The sequence below is a fragment of the Rhipicephalus microplus genome, unplaced genomic scaffold (assembly GCF_043290135.1).
Source record: "Rhipicephalus microplus isolate Deutch F79 unplaced genomic scaffold, USDA_Rmic scaffold_12, whole genome shotgun sequence".
NCBI lineage: Eukaryota > Metazoa > Arthropoda > Arachnida > Ixodida > Ixodidae > Rhipicephalus > Rhipicephalus microplus.
Genome location: NW_027464585.1, coordinates 41,247,843 through 41,255,590, shown reverse-complemented (window position 1 = coordinate 41,255,590; position 7,748 = coordinate 41,247,843).

Genomic DNA, 7,748 nt, shown 5'->3' with positions numbered 1-7,748 from the left:
TTTTCAACCAATAAATTATTTGCTGATGATTGTGTGCTGTATTCCAAAATCACTTGCCCAACTGATTCTATGAGACTTCAGAATGACATAGAAAACGTGTCTCTTTGGTGTCGTGACTGGCGGATGAAACTTAATTCAACAAAATGTAAAAGCATGCGTGTATCTCGAAAAACTTCAGCTTCTAACACTTGCATGTATCTTCTTAATGATTCCCTGTTATCATCAGTGCACTCATATAAATATCTTGGGCTTAACATTACTAACAATCTATCCTGGCAGAAACACGTCGAATACGTCACCAATAATGCTAACCGCATGCTCGGATATTTGCGACGAAACTTTTCTTCCGTAACCATGTCCGTGAAACTAAATCTTTACAAAACGTTAGTACGCTCTAAACTGGAATACGCATGCGCCATCTGGGATCCCGGTCAAGTAACCCTAAATCTCACTCTAGAAGCCGTTCAAAACCGTGCAGCCCGTTTCATTTTGTGCAATTATTCCCGTCATGCCAGCGTCACAGCGCTGAAAAAAACTTTGAATCTAACTGACTTATCGTTCCGTCGAAAATGCTCTCGCCTTTCTCTTTTTCATAAAATTTATCATTACAACCCATCTTTAAAAGAGAGCCTTCTCTCTTCCCCCTCTTACATTTCACCTCGTTTTGATCATTGCTTTAAAGTAGGTGTGCCATTTTGCCGAACAAACCACTACAGTGATTCCTTCATTCCCAGAACAAGCAAAGAGAGGAACTGCCTTTCCGCTGCCACCGCATCCCTCATCGACCCTGCAAACTTCAAACTCTCCGTTTTGCAGCAATTGTAACATTTCGCTTACTCTTTGTTGTATAACCCCCACTCCTTTCTGTAAAGCCTTCGGGCATGGAAAGTATTCAAATAAATAAATAAATAAACTCAAAGATGGCTGTGACGAGTACATTGTCGCCCATGCCAGCCGTCCGCTAACGAAGGCAGAGTTCAACTATTCGTCACAGAAAATGAGTGCTTGGCTATCATTAGGACTAGGGGGAAATTCCTCACTTCCTTTTACGGATGCCAGTTTGATGTTGTCACAGATCACCATGCCTTGTTGTGGCAAGGGTCCATGAAAGGCCCTACTGGCCGTCTCGCTCGTTGGATCTTCAGGAATACAATATATGTGGTATTTATCGCTCAGGACGCAGACATTGAGACGCCAATTTTCTACGCCGTTCTCCACTGCCTCCTCACCTTGTCTGCTTACCAACTGACATCTGCGATTCGTCATCGTTGAGCACCACTGAGATGCCAGCCGAGCGGCACTAGAATCCCTGGATCAATTCTATGCTCGACGTCGTCTCTCAGAGTTCACCAGAAACGACTTCACGCTTCCTCTCCCATCAAGCAGTAAACTGCTGTCCGTGAAGGCTTGTTGTATCACTACCATTACGTGACGAATTCTCGTAGGTGGCTTCTTGTCATCACCCGCCCTTTCCGCTTGGAGATCTGCGCTGCCTTTCACGATGACCCTCAGTGTGACGTGCACGCTGCAGTATTCAAGACTTACTCTCGCCTTCGTCTAAGGTATTACAGGCACGGCATGTATAGGCACGTCAGCCAGTACGTTCGGTCGTGTGTGACGTGTCAACACTGGAAAACGCCCTCTCACAGCATTACTAATCGTTTGCAACCCTTAACCTGCCCAGCGAGACCATTCGACCACATCGGAATATATCTTTATGGTTCTCTACCCAGCGCTCTTCAAGGCAACTGGTCGATTGGCTTTGCCATAGATCATCTGACACGCTATTCTGAAACATCAGAGCTGCCTGATACCACTGCTACAGATGTTGCTGCCTTTCTTTTTCACCATCTGATTATGCGACATGGTGCATCTCGTGAATAACTGAGTGACCGTGAACGCGTGTTTCTCTCGAATGCCGCCCCGCCGCGGTGGTCTAGTGGCTAAGGTACTCGGCTGCTGACGCGCAGGTCGCAGATTCGTATCCCGGTGGCGGCGGCTGCATTTCCGTTGGAGGCGGAAATGTTGTAGGCCCGTGTGCTTGGATTTGGGTGCACGTTAAAGAACCCCAGGTGGTCAAAATTTTCGAAGCTCTCCACTACGGCGTCTCTCATAATCGTATAGTGGTTTTGGGACGTTAAACCGCACATATCAATCATCAAATCAAATTCTCTCGAATGCCGTGGACGAGCTGCTCAAAGAATGTCGCATTGTCCTTCGGAAAACCTCGCCATGAAATCCTGAAACCGACTGTATTGCAGAATGCTATAATCGTACCCTTGGAGGTGTGCTTGCCATGTACGCGTCTGATGACTACGCTGATTGGCACCATGTGCTTCCTTCTGTCACGTACGCGTACAACTCTGCGCCATAAACAACCACCGGCATCTCTCCTTTCTTGCTCTTGTACGGACGCGAACCACCGTTCTCCATGGACACCATTCTCTCTTACAGACCTGATGTTTCTGATGAGACGCCTGTTTCTGAAGCAGGTGCTTATGTCGAAGAGTGTCGTCAACAGGCTCACTCTCGTATTGCGCAAGACCAATGGTGCCTGAAAACTCACCACGATGCTTCTGCGTCTAGTGCCCACAGTAACCCAAGAATGTTGGCTTGGCTCTGTGTCCCGTTTACCCCTCTAGTCTTTCCCCAAAGCTTTCAACGAAATACCATGGCCCCTACCTTGTGGTGCAACAAACATCTCCCGTCAACTATGAAGTTGCGCCCATTATCCACCTTCAGACCAATGCGGCCGTGGGCGTGAACCTGTTCACATATCACGCCTCTAACCGTGCTATGAATCCCCTGTCGTGTCATTTCCTTAGGTCACCAGGTTGGCTCTTTTCTGCGCTGGGAATAATTGTACCGAAGCATATTAGCGCCAGATCTGTGCCAGTGTGAAAGAAGACGTTGACGTGCGTGTGGCTCGTGCTTGGCGTGTTTATGTATATTAATATATATATATATATATATATATATATATATATATATATATATATATATATATATATATCTTGTCATGAACACTTCACGCTAAGAATTGTCTGATTGCTGATATACGCCACCGTCTTACACTAACCTATGTCAATTGTATTTATAAGATAACGCATTGACATGTGCCTTTTACTTTGACAAAGGTTAATCCACCAGCCACTAGTGCATCGGCACAGCGAACGTGAAACCCGCACGGATCCGCTGTCAGCAAGTATCATGGAAAGTTGTCTGCTGTTGAGGTTTTGAGGAAACGCCGAACTCTTCACGAGTCCGTGAGTACATAAGGTGATGTTTGTTTACATCCATCTTTTGCCTCTCTACCTACGTGATGTCTTTCCTTGACTGAAAAGTGACGCACGCGCACGCGCACGCAGACAGGGCGGGGCCCAATTACCTTCTTTTACATAATCTACCTTCCCTTCTCTCTTAAATTCTTTTCACTCGCACTATCTATCTCTGTAGAGTGCTGTCGAGGTTACCAGCACTGTAAAAGGTACTGCAATTTTTCTTCATTGTTCTATCTTTCAAAGTCAGTCCAATTTACAGCTGCGCGCTGGCTTGGTGACGCGGCTGCGAACGAATAATCGTTGTCACTGACGGCACTCCCATTGGCACGCGCGCTTGCATACGACGTATAGAACGACGAAACTGACCAAGCCGCCGTTGGCGACGTTTAGCGTTAATCGTGGCAAACTGTTCTCCGTTTTGCTTAGTCATATACTGCTCGGCGAAAAAGAAGCTACTATAGTTGTAAAAATGTCTTCAGATCTCGCTACTGGTTCCTTGACTGCTGTTTTTGCTGCAGCAGCCGTAAATAGCTCCGGTTATTCGGTGTGCGCAAACGTTATAGGACGTCTACCGAAGACGAAAGCACTCTACATCTGGGAAAGTGCTGCATTGATCTGAATAACTGCTTCGGCTCTCCAATCAGCGTACAGGTGATTTCTGTGACTTTAGAACGAGGTTTTGCCTGATTTAACGACTGCTCAGTAAAGTGTAAACACTACATGCACGCTCTGTTATGGTGAGCCATTGTGGTCCTTTCACTGCTTCATTTGTCACTTCTCAAATTGCTACTTTGCAAATAATTGCAGCAAAAATGTTCCATCACGTCTATGGCTGTGGCTGCCCCAGGCCTCACGGAAAACATCGCCGCCATTAGACGACTGCATAAAGGATGTCACCGCAACCGGCCACATGTGTGAAGTGAATCAAGCTTTTCCGACTGATTCTTACAGACAGCTTCTTGTCGCATTAGAAAAGTAATGTTGCTAAGCGATTGAAGAAATAAGTAGTAATAGTGCTTACTACAGGTGAAAGAGTAGCGCTGACAACATAGGGGAAGCTGGCCAGTGTAGTCACTAGCTTTCATGAGCGCATGATAGTATTTGTTTAAGTATTTGTATTATTTGTCGACTACGCCACGGGGTCCCCAAGTGGTCTTCGAACTCTCAAGGGCCTCCAGTCATACGAAAAATGCACATGATTAAACAGTCACGGCGCACATGGGCAAGGGGTTTTCATTGCCACAGTTACCGACTGAGTAGCCGCTAATTTAGAGCAAAAAAGAAAGGTCACTCAGATTTTCCCTCGCCCCTCTTTTCAGCGCAACTATTTCGCCTTTTTTGTTAGTGCGTTAGGCATACACTGCTTGTTGAACTGCACAACAGTATGATGGAAAGATGCATCTCGAGCACTGACGTGACGGCACACTTTTGCAGAAACATTGTTCAGGGTTTCCCCAAGAGCCTCACAAATCTTGATTAAGGCCTTGGTCGTTTAAATACCCTCCGCGACAGGAACATTTTTCTCTTCGGCATTTCAATTTCGCGAATCCTGTTGTAGTAGCCCTCTGTCCATGTCAGTTCTTTCCCACGTCATTATTACCAAGTGTTTTAATTGACAACTTTTTAAAATACTTATGGGTGACCGTGAATTGTGGCTTTAGCCATTTGTTGACTGGTGTACTTTATCGACCACTCAACATGAGCGCCACTTTCTCTAAAGCATTCTGTACGTTTTTGTTGATCGCTTTCCTAACAATGTCTTCCTCATTTCCGGCGATTTTAACATTTCCGGAATTAACTGACCAATTTTATCTGCTCCTTCATCTCTAACAGAAGAGCACCACTTTCTTCAAACCTCTCTCGACATTTCCTTAAAGCAGCTCATTACTAGTCCCACACGTAAGGCAGAGTCGTTTGTAAATGTTCTTCATCCTATGCTAACAAATAATCCTAAAATTTGTGTTGCTTTGTCCTACGCTGATGGTTCGTCTGATCACGACATCATAATGAGCAAGCTTTCAGTTTTACCTATGAAACGTCTTAATACGAACAAGATTATACGATGTTACAAGAAAGCTAACTTCAATATAAGTAATATTGAGTTATCAGCTTTTTCCAATGTATACTTAGCCGCTTATTTAACAAATTCAGTTGACGCAAACTGAAAGTGGTTAAGCAGCACACTTAAGAATTCGATTGACGAACACATACCTATGGCTTAATCAGGTCATTCGACTTCACACTGTGATTTACCAATCGGCTACGTCGTCTCAACAATAGGAAAAAACGCCTGTGTAGGAGCGCTGATAAAAATCGTCCATGGCATTCATGGGAACGCTATCAATTGTGTGAAAAGCATACCAAGCTCTGTTAAAAACAACACGACGGTCTCTTTTTGGTAAAGACCTTTCTTCTCTTCTTTCATATAACTCAAAACATTTTTGGTGTGTGCTCAACCCACGCAGCCACCCTAAAATTGCACTTGCTATTCCAAATGGTGACCTTGTGTCCTACTATGAAAGCGCTAAACTACTTAATAAAGCTTTCTCGTCTGTTTTCACGCATGAGAACTTAACGTCTAGCCCTCCCATCAGAAATCGTGCGACATATTGATTTCCCAAATGGGTATCAATGAACGACTACTAATTTACACGATAATAAATAGCATTAAGCTTTCTTTAGCATCTGACAATCAAGGGTTTGAGAACAAGATACTGAAAAATATCACGCAAAGCCTCTAGCCCATTCTGTTTGCTGTGTGCCCTTTTTTCCTCATCCGTATCATCTCGTATCTTATTTCACGACTCGCGGTTGGCCAGAGTCGTTCACAATTTTAAGCCCGGTGATCGCTTCGTACCACTCATTTATCGCCTAATCTCTTTAGCTAAGACAATCTTCAAACTGCTAGAGCATATTATTCACCCTAATTCATCAACTATATTGAGGAACACGCTATCATCCTTGAACATTGACATGGTTTTCGTGAAGGATATCCTTGGGACACTCAGCTCACCGGCTTTTTACATGACCTGCACTCATCGCAAGTAGACTCTGGTTTTCAAGTTGATGCTATCTTTCAGGATTACTCAAAAGCTTTTAATTGCTTTCCCCACCACATGCCTGTACTAAGAATAATCCAAATTAAAATTCACCCCGATGTTATTTTATACATAAAAATTCCTTTCGCACAGTACACAGTGGTAAACAGCTCTCATTTTATTTGAGTGAACGTAACATCAGGTGTCCCACAGGGTATTGTTTTAGGTCCTTTGCTTTTCCTAATTTATATTAGTTGTTTGCCTAATTGTGTGTCCTCGCATAATAAACTATTCGCGGATGATTGTGCACTATACTGTATTATATCTAGTAATGCCAATCAGGAGCTCCTTCAATCCGAACTTATCATTAATAATACTTGGTGCACCTCGAGGGTAATGACCCTTAATGAATCCAAAACAAGGTTAATGTCATTTATCATAAAAAACTTGAATACCGACATTTTACGTTTAAAGCATTACCGAATTAGCTCTCAGCAATAGTTACAAACAACTCGATGTTCACTTTCAATCAGATCACATTTACGTCAACTTTGCTTCAGCCAATCGTTAACTCAGTCTTATCAAACATTCGCTAAAAAATACCCCTCCCATATACGTAAGCTCACCTACTTAACACTTGTTAGACCTAAACTCGAATACGCTGCCGCTATTTGGGACCCAGTGCAAGCCTTTCTTATCCGGAATATTGATTCCTTGCTAAAACTGTGCTGTGTGTTTTTATTTTCAGATTACTAACGCCATTCAACCATAACTGCACTATGAGATTGCGCCGAACTTGAACCATCATTCGCCAGGCAGCTCACCTTTCACTTTTGCATAAACTATACTATCATTCAAATCCTCTTGGCAATTTTTTCAGCCTCCTGCAGCCAGTTTTCTTCGCCGTGATCACCAGTACAAAGTCAAACGAGCCGTATGTCACACTCATAGTCTCGCTAATTTTTTTATACCACAAACTATTATTGCATGAAACCATTCACCATGTCATCTAGCTACCGAAAAAATGCACCATAAATTTCAAGATCTTCTGCGCGCCGAGCGTAATACCTAAATGTGGTGTCTTAGGAGTTTTTTCTAAGACCGTATTCTCTTCAGTAGTCTTTGTGGGCTTGCTTGTAGATTTCGTGTATTTCATGTACCCTATTTGAGAAGGCATTCTGTATTTGCCTTTTATGCTTTCACTTCTACTTTTTTTACCACTTGTGTCTAGCCATTTCAGTTCGTAAATTAAAGTATGTTCAGACTGCTTTTATTTTGTTGCCGTTGTTGTTTTTGTTGTGTGTTTGTTTTCTTACCAAATGTATACCAGCGAATTGTCAGGATTGCATATCAATTGATTAGCAGTTGTTCTGATTTTATTGTCGCGAAAGAATTTGCTTATCCCCGCTGGCCGGAACTAGACAACGTT